Here is a 15928-nt window from a genome sequence, read left to right as displayed (position 1 = left end):
GGGCGTCCATGATATATTGCTCCAAAACCTGTATGGACCCATCCATCCATCCATTTTCTACCGCTTATTCCCTTTCGGGGTCGCGGGGGGCGCTGGCGCCTATCTCAGCTACAATCGGGACCATTCAGCATTAATGGTGCCTTCACAGATGTGTAAGTTACCCATGCCTTGGGCACTAATACACCCCCATTCCATCACAGATGCAGGTTTTTGAACTTTGTGCCTATAACAATCCAGATGGTTATTTCCCTCTTTGTTCCGGAGGACACCACGTCCACAGTTTCCAAATATAATTTGAAATGTGGACTCGTCATACCACAGAACACTTTTCCACTTTGCATCAGTCCGTCTTAGGTGAGCTCGGGCCCAGCCAAGCCAGCAGCGATCCTTTGTGTTGTTGATAAATGGGTTTTGCTTTGCATAGCAGAGTTTTAACTTGCACTTACAGATGTAGCAACCAACTGAAGTTACTGATAGTGGTTTTATGAAGTGTTCCTGAGCCCATGTGGTGATATCATTTCCACACTGTCGGTTTTGAGGCAGTACCGCCTGAGGGATCAAAGGTCCGTAATATCATCGCTTATGTGCAGTGATTTCTCCAGATTCTCTGATCCTTTTGATGATTTTACGGACTGTAGATGGTAAAATCCCTAAATTCCTTGCAATAGTTTGTTGACAAATGTTGTTGTAAAACTGTTCGACAATTTGCTTACAAATTGGTGACCCTCACCCTATCCTTGTTTGTGAAGTACTTAGCATTTCATGGAAGCTGCTTTTATACCCAATCATGGCACCCACCTGTTCCCAATTAGCCTGCACACCTGTGGGATGTTCCAAATAAGTGTTTGATGAGCATTCCTCAACTTTATCCGTATTTATTGCCACCTTTCCCAACTTCTTTGTCACGTGTCGCTGGCATCAAATTCTAAAGTTAATGATTATTTGCAAAAGAAAAAATGTTTATCAGTTTGAACATCAAATATGTTGTCTTTGTAGCATATTCAACTGAATATGGGTTGAAAATGATTTGCAAATCATTTTATTCCGTTTATATTTACATCTAACACAATTTCCCAACTCATATGGAAACGGGGTTTGTAGAAGTCGCTGTCTTGTGGTACCACAGATGCACGTCAAAGTAGCCAAGCACGTCGACTTTTCAACAGCTTTTAATGTTTTTCAACACTCTGCTCCCAACGTCTTCCTCCCCCTGCACCCGGTCGCTCACTGTTAAAGACAACAGATGATTAGTTTAACACGTACCACCTGTGCAATCTAATCATCTGGAATAATGAGAATTACTTTATATATATTTACATTGATAATTATAGTTAATATCGAGCTACACTGAACCGACATGCGTATTCACTGATGTTTTTTGGCTAAAATCTTTCATTCTAGGAACTCGCACAACCTTGTGGTAGCAGGTTACACAACAGGAGAATAAGGTACAATGCTTGAAATAAAGAATGTTACAACAGTGAACATTTTTTCTGAGTTTAAACAATTTAAAATTCTAAATCAAGTGTAAGCTAATGCAAAATTTTTCCCACCTACTAATACTCAAAACTATAGCCCACAAACCCAAAATTCCACACGTGTTAAACTCAACTCCATTAAAGTGATTTGACTCAAAAAAACTTTGTAAACATGTCAAAAAGAACTAAACTGAAGAAAAAGGCAAATTAAAGATGTCAATAATTAAATAAAGCATCAGTTATTTAGCAATATGTACTCTTCAGTATATCGCTACAGCTTATTTCTGAGCAACCTCCAACATGGTATGCTAATCAATAATCAATCCAGTTTTATTTTTCCGTTGCTTGGCACCATGGTCTTTACTTTTATGGATCAGAGAGATTAAACCTCAATAGACTTTTATAGACACATTTCATTAATGTTTTTCATTATTATTATGCAGGAACACTCGTCTCTCTTTAAATGCAGTTTTGATTAGTGATGGGAATTCTGGCTCTTTATTGAGAGCCGACTCTTTCGACTTCCAAATGGTTCCTCAGATTTTTTCTAGCCTGAAAGGGAATAAGCGGTAGAAATGGATGGATGGATGGATGGAAATTAATGTATTACCAAATTATATGTAAAATGAATAACTCATGTAAAAATACATAAAACATAACATAGGTATAGTATTTATATGGTTGTTTTGATTGATTGATTGAAACTTTTATTAGTAGATTACAGAGTTCAGTACACATTCTGTACAATTGACCACTAAATGGTAACACCCGAATAAGTTTTTCAACTTGTTTAAGTCGAGTCCACGTTCATCAATTCATGGTAAACTTGACATAGCATATACAAACATTAATTTTAAAGAAAAATGACACTTTTTAATTTGAGAAAAAAAGCCAAATCAGGTAAAAATCACTCAACAAAATACAACTGCAAAATGTGCAAAAATATAGAAAAAACACTATCCAGGTGAGGTTTTAGCGAAGATTGGCATTCATAAACCACATTGGCCTCAGCTTTGAGGGGCTGATCATGTTTCTCCTTTCTGTTATGATCTGCCCTGTTTTGGAGGAGATTATTTCTGAGGGGACAGATGTCGCTACTCTGCACAATCTGGGAAGGTGCAGGTTGTTTGTGGAGCCTGTTCGGTATGAAATTTTCATTTTACAAAGTGTAAACTCTGCCTTTCCGTCTAACACTTTAAAATGTGTTCAAATGTTACTCCTTTTCTTGCTGTCACTCATCTTTGGTAAAATCCTCTTGCCCTCCTCTCGCTCTCGTCTCTCTCCCACTTGCCACAGCCACACACACTTGTGTTTATACACATACATATACTGTATGATATATATATATATGATACATATACTATACAGTATGTATACTATAAAAACATATATGTATATGTATATATATATATATATATATATATATATATATATATATATATATATATATATATATATATATACACAGTTTAAATAGAGTGTGTGTGTGTGTATATATATATATATATATATATATATATAGTCCTGAGTTCAATCCCGGGCTCGGGATCTTTCTGTGTGGAGTTTGCATGTTCTCCCCGTGACTGCTTGGGTTCCCCCCGGTTACTCCGGCTTCCTCCCACCTCCAAAGACATGCACCTGGGGAAAAGTTGATTGGCAACACTAAATTGGCCCTAGTGTGTGAATGTTGTCTGTCTATTTGTGTTGGCCCTGCGATGAGGTGGCGACTTGTCCAGGATGTACCCCGCCTACCGCCCGAATGCAGCTGAGATAGGCTCCAGCAACCCCAAAAGGGACAAGCGGTAAAAAATGGATGGATGGATACATATATATATATATATATATATATATATATATATTTATATATATGTATATATGTATATATATATGTATATATGTATATGTATATATGTATATGTATATATGTATATGTATATATGTATATGTATATATGTATATGTATGTATGTATATATGTATGTATGTATATATGTATGTATATATGTATGTATATATGTATGTATGTGTATATATATATATGAGTTGGGAAATTGTGTTAGATGTAAATATAAAAATAATACAATAATTTCCAAATCCTTTTAAACCCATATTCAGTAGAATGCACTACAAAGACAAGAAATTTGATGTTCAAACTCATAAACTTTATTTTTTTTTGCAAATAATAATTAACTTATGGCTGCAACATGTGCCAAAGTAGTTGGGAAAGGGCATGTTCACCAACTTTTCCTCTTACAACACTCAACAAATGTTTTAGAACTGAGGAAACTAATTGTTGAAGCTTTGAAAGTGAAATTCTTTCTCATTCTTATTTTATGTAGAGCTTTAGTCGTTTAACAGTCCGGGGTCTCTGCTGTCGTATTTTACGCTTCATAATGCGCCACACATTTTGGATGGGAGACAGGTCTGGACTGCAGGCAGGCCAGGAAAGTACCGGCACTCTTTTGCTACGAAACCACGCTGTTGTAACACGTGGCTTGGCATTGTCTTGCTGAAATAAGCAGGGGCGTCCATGATAAGGTTACTTGGATGACAACACATATTGCTCCAAAACCTGTATGGACCATTCAGCATTAATGGTGCCTTCACAGATGTGTAAGTTAACCATGCCTTGGGCACTAATACACCCCCATTCCATCACATTGAACTTTGTGCCTATAACAATCCGGATGGTTATTTCCCTCTTTGTTCCGGAGGACACCACGTCCACAGTTTCCAAATACAATTTGAAATGTGGACTCGTCATACCACAGAACACTTTTCCACTTTGCATCAGTCCATCTTAGGTGAGCTCGGGCCCAGCCAAGTCAGCAGCGATCCTTGGTGTTGTTGATAAATGGGTTTTGCTTTGCATAGTAGAGTTTTAACTTGCACTTACAGATGTAGCGACCAACTGAAGTTACTGATAGTGGTTTTATGAAGTGTTCCTGAGCCCATGTGGTGATATCATTTCCACACTGATGTCGGTTTTGATGCAGTACCACCTGAGGGATCAAAGGTCCGTAATATCATCGCTTATGTGCAGTGATTTCTCCAGATTCTCTGATCCTTTTGATGATTTTACGGACTGTAGACGGTAAAATCCCTAAATTCCTTGCAATAGTTTGTTGACAAATGTTGTTGTAAAACTGTTCGACAATTTGCTTGCAAATTGGTGACCCTCACCCTATCCTTGTTTGTGAAGTACTTGGCATTTCATGGAAGCTGCTTTTATACCCAATCATGGCACCCACCTGTTCCCAATTAGCCTGCACACCTGTGGGATGTTCCGAATAAGTGTATGATGAGCATTCCTCAACTTTATCCGTATTTATTGCCACCTTTCCCAACTTCTTTGTCACGTGTCGCTGGCATCAAATTCTAAAGTTAATGATTATTTGCAAAATAAAAAATGTTTATCAGTTTGAACATCAAATATGTTGTCTTTGTAGCATATTCAACTGAATATGGGTTGAAAATGATTTGCAAACCACTGTATTCTGTTTATATTTACATCTAACACAATTTCCCAACTCATATGGAAACGGGGTTTGTAGAAGTCGCTGTCTTGTGGTACCACGGATGCACGTCAAAGTAGCCAAGCACGTCGACTTTTCAACAGGTTTTAATGTTTTTCAACACTCTGCTCCCAACTTCTTCCTCCTGCTGCACCCGGTCACTCACTGTTAAAGACAACAGATGATTAGTTTAACACGTACCACCTGTGCAATCTAATCATCTGCCAGCTGTGTGTCTCCGTCAGCACATGCCACGTCCCCGTCCGATGGGGCTCTGTTTCCGCCCCATGGCCAGAGGTGTTTGACCTTTTACTCCTGCGGCGCGCTGATCACAATACTTCTCCACACTGATATACTCGATCAGATGGCAGCGCATTGTCATTAGTTCATGCTGAATGCTAAAATGGGGACCTGCAGCCCGTGGGCCATAGTTTGGGTCCCCTGGTATATATTATACTGTAAAAAATCAATTTTTGTATAATTTGTTGTGTTTTGTTTAGTTCGTATTCCAGTACAGGGTTTAAAAGTAATTAGTCGCTATTGGTCCATATCTATATCTCTTTCTTTCCAGAAATAGCCATGTGTGGCAGATCAGTGGTTTTCAACCTTTTTTCAGTGATGTACCCCCTGTGAAAAAATGTTTAATTCAAGTACCCCCTAATCAGAGCAAAGCATTTTTGGTTGAAAAAAAGAGATGAAGTAAAATACAGCACTATGTCATCAGTTTCTGATTTATTAAATTGTATAACAGTGCAAAATATTGCTCATTTACAGGAGTCTTTCTTGAACTATATGTAAAAAAAAAACAACAGAAAAATAACTAAAAACTTGTTGAAAAATAAACAAGTGATTCAATTATAAATTGTCAGGACTGTGACCTGGATTTGTTTTGCTTCTTCCACGCAAAGGATGATTTGCACGAGCGAGACGTGAGTGTAAGAACATGTTTAATTTATTTACGCACTAAATACAAAAAAAAGCACACAAAGGGCGCTCACAAGGAGGTACGAATACTAAACTACAAAATACAAACATGAAACAAAATCACTTGCTCGATGGCATGAATAATAATGAACTATCAACATAAACAGCACGATGGCATGGCTATGAAAAAAAACTAAGACAAAACACTTACTGTGACAAAAACAAGGGGCATGAACAGCAAGGTGCGTGGCAGGTGATCGAGGGCATGAAGGATGTGCAGCAAACAGCAAACAGAATGCATAAGCACAAGCAGTAGCAAAGTTCCCAAACCGATGAACAGAAAACAAATGATTGAAATAGTGGCTATGGTGATGAGAAACAGGGGCGTGACTTGGAGACCAGGTGGAAACTAATGCGTGACTATGGAAACAAACAAAACCAGGAAGTGCAAAACGGGAAACAAGAGTCCAAAAACAAAACATAAAGATGATCAAACATAAACCTAATTTACAGGCATGACATAAATAAAGATTTCGACACATAGAAGTAATCATCAACTTAAAGTGTCCTCTTTGGGGATTGTAATAGAGATCTATCTGGATTCATGAACTTAATTCTAAACATTTCTTCACAAAAAAATAAATCTTTAACATCAATATTTATGAAACATGTCCACAAAAAATCCAGCTGTCAACACTGAATATTGAATTGTTGCATTTCTTTTCACAGTTTACGAACTTACATTCATATTTTGTTGAAGTAGTATTCAATAAATATATTTATAAAGGATTTTTGAATTGTTGCTATTTTTAGAATATTTTTTCAAAATCCCACGTACCCCTTGGCATACCTTCAAGTACCCCCAGGGGTACTCGTACCCCCATTTGAGAACCACTGTGCAAGAAATTGTGTTGTCTTCGAAAATGACTCGATTGATGCTTTTGATTGGCTAAAATTGTCTTTGAGTCCGTGGCACCATTACTTTGGTGTGTGCATGAGAGAATTTAAATGTGTTCTTTTGTAGACAGAGATTGTTTTGAAATGCCACTCGTGTGGATGGAGGTCGTTTTAACATCGCAAGAAGAGAAATATATTTTGGAAACTATCCGTGTTCATGTGGACAAAGCCTCGGCACATATTTCTTTTGTAAAATGAAAAGTTGAGCGCCATCTGTTGTTGTTTTTGTATGTTAATAGTGTGAAGAACACTGAACAAGCAGCAACATCCCGGAAACTTGTTCTAAAATGCTGATGCTTCTTTTTTCCACACAGCAAAAGAAATCCTGTTTGATGTTCTTTTGCGATGCGCTGCTCTCAGACAGATTTATTTTTGCAAGCGCTCTAGTTTAAATGGTCCTGTGGCATAACAGCTTCTCCAAAAAGTTTAAGAAAGAACTAGAGATGTCTTAGAGTCTAGAATATTCAAGCCATCCCATGTAATTCCTCGTCCACATGATTTGGACAATGTTTTTGCACTACCAGACAAAAATTGTTGAAATGTTACACATTTTCTTTACAGCTGATAATGTAAATACCGTTTCTTAAATAAAATACTGCTTCTTAACAAATAACCGGTTGAATATGAACGAGCTACTAATAAAGAATTAGAAAAAGAATAGACTTTGAGAATGTGTTTAGAGTCACCTACAGCAGGGGTCGGCAACCCGCGGCTCCGGAGCTGCATGCTGCTCTTTGACCTCTCTAATGTGGCTCAGCCGCATATTTACCGACCGCCCGGAGAAGTCCATTAGATTTCCAATTTTGATGTCTATCAGAAATCTCCCGGGTAAGCATTTTTAGATTTTCACCCAGACATCAAATTTGACGGTGTGCTGTAATGACAATACCTCTACCACCCTTGCTACATGCCATTGCGCCAGGATTTTCACCATTCTATCTGCGTGCCGGCTGTCCGGTCACATTCTGGATGTGACGTCTACCTGAACGGGTAGAGGTCACACGGAGGGGTGGGGGGGTAGCTGGGTGTATAATGGAGCCCGGAAGAGTCAGGATACCATGGCATTCTGGGTATTTGTTCTGTTGTGTTATAGTGCGGATGTTCTCCTGAAATGTGTTTGTCATTCTTGATTGTTGTGAGTTCATAGTGTGGTGCATATTAGAAAGAGTGCTAAAATTATTTAAACGGCCACCCTCAGTGTAACCTGTATTGCTGTTGAATAAGGATGCCTTGCAGTCTCACGTGTGTCTGCAATAGCCTCGTCAAACACTTCTGTGGGCTGGCAAGCTATTTGTACAAGCTGTAGAGGGCGGTAGTGACATCGTTGTACGACCGTATTGTTTTCCATCGAGTGAACACCAGCGTACATTTGAGAGAATAATTACTCTGAAATTCGGGTGTCTTCCGGGAAAATTGGGACGGTTGGCAGGTGTGACGCTGTTAAGCGGTATTCATATAAAACTCGCGGGCTGCACTAACATTAAATTTTCATATTAAAGCGCGGGTCGCGGGTCTGAGACCTCTGGTTTATACATAGCACAAAGCAAAAAAACAACTCTGTACGCAGTATTATTTCATTAAAAATTTCAAAAGAGTTATGTGGCTCCCATTGTTTTCTTTACTTTGTGAAACGGGTCAAAATGGCTCTTTGAGTGGTAAAGGTTGCCGACCCCTGCCCTACTGTATATAATTGATGTACATTGATTAATACATTTAGTCTGATACAGACATTGTTAGAACTTGATGCATTATATTGTTATTATGCAACATTCTGTTTTCTCAGGGACTTTGTAAAAAGGTCACCATTGCAAACAAATGCAAATTGCATCAAGTCATTGCATGTCTGCTGTAACAGAATACCACAAAAAACAAATGCATCATCATTATACAAATAACAAACAAATGTGTCTTCTTTGCATGCCGGCTTTTTGTTGAGGTTTACATTACTAGGGATCCCAATGTAGTAAAAAAAAAAAAAATGAACTGAAAATATCAGCCTTGTTCATGGAGTTAACTACTGCAGCAATTGACATGTTGAGTCAGTTAGCTGCTTCATCGCCTCGGATTTTGTAAAAGTTTGTGCTAGACTATAAATAATGCCCATCACCTGGACAGTAAAAGGTTGTGGCCAACTTTGAAATGTAATTAGGACACAAAGACATCGCTATGAAGACACAACAAGTCTTGTGCTGAAAGATGTGCTGAAAGATATGAACATCACACCAGTCATCATCCCAGTGAGAGCAGTTATCGTACCGTATGGGCTTGATTTACAAAAGGTTTGCATGTACTCAATCACGTGCAAACTTGATAGCACACGCAAAGCTGCTCTATTAAATGTGTGCAATGTGGATTGCGTCTCTTAAGTGAGCAGAATCAAGGTATGGAATTAATTTTGCATTTCTGTCTTCATTTTCTAAATATATGTTGATCATCAAAACACAATACTGGAAGAAGAAAATGCAATTTTATTATACAGCGCACGCAATGTGATTTATCACCACTCTTCAACGCTTTGGGAGTACTGTTTTGATTTGCAGCTACACTGCATATACAGAGCCACTCTTTGTATTTCATATTATATCATTATTATCAACACCACTCAAACATTTTTTTTGGTACAGATATAATCTAAACTGTACAAAAAACACATTTATGGAAATCAGCTTGCATGCGTGTCAATTCCTCACAAGAGCTTTAGATGTTCCTCATGGAAACTACTTGTGTAATGCAACAGAATGGCCGCTTGGGCATTATTTGACAAAATAAGCCTGCTGGCCCCACTATGGATTGGACTCTCACTATTATGTCGGATCCACTATGGACTGGACTTTCACAATATTATGTCAGACCCACTCGACGTCCATTGCATCCGGTCTCCCCTAAGGGGGTGTTTACCAATATTTGCGGTCCTCTCCAAGGTTTCTCAAAGTCATTCTCATCGACGTCCCACTGGGTTGTGAGGGGGTGCTGAACCTCGGATGTCGTTGTGGCTTGTGCAGCCCTTTGAGACCCTTGTGATTAAGGGCTATATAAATAAACATTGATTGATTGATTAAAACACATTTAAATTGAAAATACATTATTTGGACAAAAACTTGACAATAAGATGTGTTTTTCATAGGTCCTGTCCACACAGAAATGTTTATTAGTGGGAACGGTAAAGTATCGTAGGGTTTAGCCTTTCCTCCACCCAAGAACGACGTGTTGGGTGACCTGGGCTCCACAATGGGAAATATTGATAATGCCACAATTTTGTTAGGGTTAGGGTTAGCAAACCACTACTTTTTGATAACGATAACACTGCTGCACCGCCACTTTACCAGAAAGAAGAGAGGCCTGCACGCGTTAAAGGCCTACTGAAATTACATTTTCTTATTTAAACGGGGTTAGCAGGTCCATTCTATGTGTCATACTTGATCATTTCGCAATATTTCCATATTTTTGCTGAAAGGATTTAGCATCGATGATAAAATTCTAGAGAAGCAACTTTTGGTCGCTAATAAAAAAGCCTTGCCTGTACCGGAAGCAGCAGACAATGTGCGCGTGACGTCACTGGTTTTTAGAGCTCCTCACATCCTCACATTGTTTACAATCATAGCCACCAGCAGCGAGGGCGAGAGCGATTGGGACTCAGAAAGTGACAATTTCCTCATTAATTTGAGCAAGGATGAAAGATTTGTGGATGAGGAAAATGAGAGTGAAGGACGAGAAAAAAAAAAAGAAAAGAAAAAAAAAGACGAGGGCAGTGGAAGCGATTCAGATGTTATTAGACACATTTACTAGTGTAGCCGAGTGTCCTGGGTTCGCCTATACAGTGTACTTATATAATAATATAATAGACATTAGAGCACTGTTTCTTTTATGTGAACTCCTTTACACCTCTCTCTCCACAACCACACACCCTACGTCACAGCCCCACAGCAACTCTGAAAGGACAAAACTCCTCCTCTTCCTCCTCACACTCTCTGTCAACTTGGGACACCCTGAACTGTTTGTTACACTACGATAATTCTGGAAAATCCCTTATCTGCTTATTGTGTTACTAGTGTTTTAGTGAGATTATATGGTGGTACCTGAAATTCGGAGGGGTGTGGCGACCACCAGTGTATCCGTGGGAAGCCACGTTTCTCAACGAGGCAAGGCAGCCGGACTGAGATTTTTTTTCCCCCCTCTCCCCCACGGTGTAAGCATCTGACGGTCGGGGGCGGCCATTGGGAGGAGGCAAGAGACTCCGCAGCTGCAGGAAAAATTACGCAAACTCTCCGCTCATGTCTACGGTAACAGCCGACTTATTGCCACCATTTCCTCACCAAAACCTGCCGTTTGACATGTGGTAAGGAACCGTGTTCGCATGATCGCTCTGTTCCATAGTATAGCTTCACCGTCATCTCTAGGGAATGTAAACAAAGAAACACCGGCTGTGTTTGTGTTGCTACAGCCGGCCGCAATACACCGCTTTCCACCTACAGGTTTCTTCTTTGTAGTCTTCTTTGCAGTCTCCATTGTACATTGAACAAATTGCAAAAGATTCAGCAACACGGATATCCAGAATACTGTCTAATTATGCGATAAATCAAACGACTTATAGCTGGGATAGGTACTGGATCAAAATTTCTCTACAATCTGTGATGTGACGTGCAGGCATCATCATACCGCGACGTTTTCAGCAGGATAATTTGCGCAAAATTTAAAATTGCAATTGAGTAAACTGAAAAGGCCGTATTGGCATGTGTTGCAATGTTAATATTTCATCATTGATATATAAACTAGCAGACTGCGGGGTCGGTAGTAGTGGGTTTCAGTAGGCCTTTACAAAAAACAAATACAGCCAATGTATACTTCTGCGAAAACTAGGGTATTTCTGTCGTATGCCATACTGTTTTTTACTACTGTTGTTTAATATTGTACTTTTGTACAAAGCGTTCTTCCTTTCTTTCTTTTCTTTTCTTAGTTTATTTCGAACATAAATATCTAAAACACATTACATCAGTTTGTAGAAAGTGGGGTTTGAGAACTAAGTGGTGTTCGTGAATTGTATAGATGTAAGTGATAAGATGGATGGATGGATAGATGGATAGATGGATGGATAGATAGATAGTACTTTTTTGATTCCTTCAGGAGAGTTCCTTCAGGAAAATTTAAACTCCAGCAGCAGTGTACAGAGTTGAGATCGAATTTAAAAAAAGTAAATAATGGGGGTATAAATGGAAACAAAATAGAAAAATATTACAATAAGAATAAAGATAAAAAGCAACAATGGGGAATAAAAATATAACAGTAAAATAAGAATATAACAATAGAAACTAGGCAATAGTGACCATGTTATGAAAAAGTATTGCACTGTTATTGTTTTGTATCCCCTGTCATCTTAGTACCCCCCCTACTCCCAGAGAGGAGTTTTACATTCTGATGGCGTGTGGGACAAAGGAGTTTTTGAGTCTATCACTCCTGCACTTGGGATGAAGCAGTCTAGAACTGAACAGGCTCCTCTGGCTACTGATAACGCTATGCAGAGGGTGACTGGCATCATCCAGGATGCTCACTAGTTTTTCCACAGTCCTCTTCTCTGCCCCCATCACCAGTGAGTCCGATTTTATTCCGATCGTAGAACCGGCCCGCCTGATCAGTTCCTCCAGTCTGGAGCTGTCCTTCTTAGTGTCCCCCCAGCACACTACCATGTAGAACAGAACACTGGCAACCACAGACTGGTAGTACATCCACAAGAATGTTTTTTACAAATGTTGAAAGAGTGCAGCCTCTTCAGGAAGTACAGCCTGTTCTGTCCTTTCTTGTACAAGTGGTCCGTGTTAAAGGCCTACTGAAATTAGATTTTCTTTTTTAAACTGGGATAGCAGGTCCATTCTATGTGTCATACTTGATCATTTCGCGATATTGCCATATTTTTGCTGAAAGGATTTAGTAGAGAACATCAACGATAAAGTTCGCAACTTTTGGTCGCTAATAAAAAAGCCCTGCCTTTACCGGAAGTAGCAGACGATGTGCGCGTGACGTCACTGGTTGTAGAGCTCCTCACATCCTCACATTGTTTACAATCATAGCCAGCAGTAGCTAGAGCTATTCAGACCGAGAAAGCGACAATTTCCCCATTAATTTGAGTGAGGACGAAAGATTTGTAGATGAGGACATTTAGAGTGAAGTACTAGAAAAAAAAAGAAAACCAAAAAAAAAGAAAAGACGACTGCTCCAGGCGGCGGCAGGCGGCATTTCAGTTGTAATTAGACACATTTAATAGGATAATTCTGGAAGATCCCTTATCTGCTTATTGTTTTAATAGTGTTTTAGTGAGATTGTAAAGTCATACCTGAAGTCGGATGGCTGCGGTGAACGCCAGTGTCTCTGAGAGAAGACAATGGAGGAGCCAAGATCACAGCTGCATTTTTGAGCTGCAGGAGGAGGTCCCATAATCTCCGGTAAGAGCCCACTTAATATCACAATTTTCCCATCCAAAAATTTGCTGGTTGACGTAGAGAAACATGTTCGTTTGACCGCTGTATGTTAAAGCTTCACAACAAAGAAACACCGGCTGTGTTTCGGTGCTAAAGGCAGCTGCAATCCACTGCTTTCCACCAACAGCATTATTCTTTATAGTCTCTTTAAATAACTGAAACTAAGGCAGGAAAACCCAATGATTTAGGTCATGTGGAGGTTGCCCACATATGAGGTCCTCTCCAAGGTTCTCATAGTCATCATTGTCACTGGCGTCCCACTGGGTGTGAGTTCTCCTTGCCCACTGGGTGTAAGTTTTCCTTGCCCTTATGTGGGTTCTTCTGAGGATGTCGTAGTCGTAGTGGTTTGTACAGTCCTTTGAGACATTTGTGATTTAGGGCTATATAAATAAACATTGATTGATTGATTATTTGATTGATTGATTGACTTGGCCAGACCTAGACTGTCATATGGGTAGTCGGAAATATTCACTCAAATTTTTAATATGTGTCAGCAAATACCAAAACTCCTTGAGCATTCAGTGGCGCACATGTGAGCGACGGCAGACGTGCACACTGTTATGCGCTTATCTTTTTTTTCCATTTTGTGCGCGGCCTAGATTTGCCGTGAGCAGTGTGCAATTGCACAGGCGCGTACCTTAGAGGGAACGTTGGCTGACTGTGTGTTTAAATAACTGAAACTAAGGCAGGAAAACCCAATGATTTAGGTCATGTGGTATCTGATTTCCTTGTGATGAGGTGGCGACTTGTCTAGGGTGTACCCCGCCTACCGACCGAATGCAGCTGAGATAGGCTCCAACAACCTCCCGCGACCCCAGAGGGTATTTGAATTCATGTGATGGATAACTCCTTTTGCCTCATACATTATGAACTGTCACTACTGTTTCATCTCTAAACCCAGTTACATGCAGCTTAAACAGGCACTCTGTCTTTATGTCCACTTGGCCAGACCTAGACTGTCATATGGGTAATTGGTCCAGTCTGCAGAAAGAAGTGAGGGACAAGAGGTGGATCTACATTTTCATGCTCGTAATGTAATTCAATTGCAGGCAAAGGCAATTTTTGACTGCCGAACGTGTACGATGACCACAGGCTCAGTATGAACCCCATAAGTCTACCTCATTTAAAGGGGAGTGGGGACTTGTTCACTGGGAATAATTTCATAATTTGTTATTGCCCTAAACTCATCAATTTCAAACACCCAGATGGTATTTTCATTGAGCAAATGCTCAGATAATTGAATGGAATAATTTACCCACTGTGTCAGAAAAATCCCAGAACTCCGCAGACCCTGGAAAAGACATAAAGAAACCCCCACAGCCAAATCACTTGGAATTAAATAGTGGCCTCTGTTTAAACATGAAGGCAATTGAAGCATCATGCCACACTTCTCAGAAACACGAGAGCCATTATTTTATAACAACAGTTGTCTTTGTTTTTCATTAGTTGTGTCTAGCAGTGTTGATTTTGACAGCAAAATTTGATTTAGTATTAGTCATAGTCTTTTGACTAAAATGTAATTTACTTTTAGTCATAATTTAGTTATTTAAATTGTTTTAGTTTTAGTCTAGTTTTAGTTGACCAAATATCATAAGATTATAGTCGGCGAAAACTACAGTAGATTTAGTCGACTAAAGGGTAATATGTAAACTTTCCCTTCAATTTCTGAAAGTCAAAGCGGAAAAATCACCGATACAAGTCGTATTTTGAAAAAAATCATGTCTCAAATTTAGTATTTCACGAGTAAGTTTATTTATTTTCTTTTTTTTCCAAGATGGCGCTGCTGTAGTGGCTGCTGTAGGCAGGAGTTCTGTGCTCTTGTATCATTCTTTTGTGTTTCCCTCTTGTTTTCATGTGTTATTAAAATGTTTTGCCTTTTGGTCCGGGACCCTTTGGGACTGTGTGACAAGGGGTGTCACTTTCGTGACCTCTGTGGTGCTTTTTTTGTGGACTTCTGGATCTGCCTCCCGGGAGCCTTTTGGCCATGGAGACCAGCTGCTGGGTCTCTGCCACACCGGAGTCGCTTTGGAGGGACTGGAGGAGATGCGAATGAGGGGACAGGGCCGCGGAGCTGGCACTGAGCGCTGGGACGGAGAGTCTTCGCGGTGTCTTGGCTGGGTGACCAGGTGTCGGACACCTCAGTCTCCTTGGACGTATCATCGCTCATCCATGCGGACTGGACACTGGCCGGGAGTGGAGTCGGCTGTCCTGGTTGCTTTGTTGGGTCTGCTCCTGTCTCTGGCCATCCTCCCTCCACCCCAGCGGACAATGGCGTGGAACACCGCAGAGGCCACCACAGTGGATATGTTTCTTTTACTTTGTATTCATAGCTGTATGTAGAAGTGTCTGGTTGTATCTGCTGCTTTAATGTCTTTAATGTCCTCTGTGTTCTTTGATGTTTGATGTTTCCCTCTTACACACATGTAAGAGGGATGTGTACTATGACTATGAGTTGTTGTTTTTTTCCGTTGGCCTCAGTCTGCACCCCCTCTCCAGGGCCCAGGCTAAGACCGATTTTTATTTTTTATTTTATTTTAATCTCCTGTTCCCCCCCACCCCCCCTTGTTTACCTGTATCTCATCTTT

This window comes from Nerophis ophidion, linkage group LG06 (assembly GCF_033978795.1).
Source record: "Nerophis ophidion isolate RoL-2023_Sa linkage group LG06, RoL_Noph_v1.0, whole genome shotgun sequence".
In the NCBI taxonomy this organism is placed as follows: domain Eukaryota; kingdom Metazoa; phylum Chordata; class Actinopteri; order Syngnathiformes; family Syngnathidae; genus Nerophis; species Nerophis ophidion.
Note: the sequence above shows the minus strand (reverse complement) of the source record.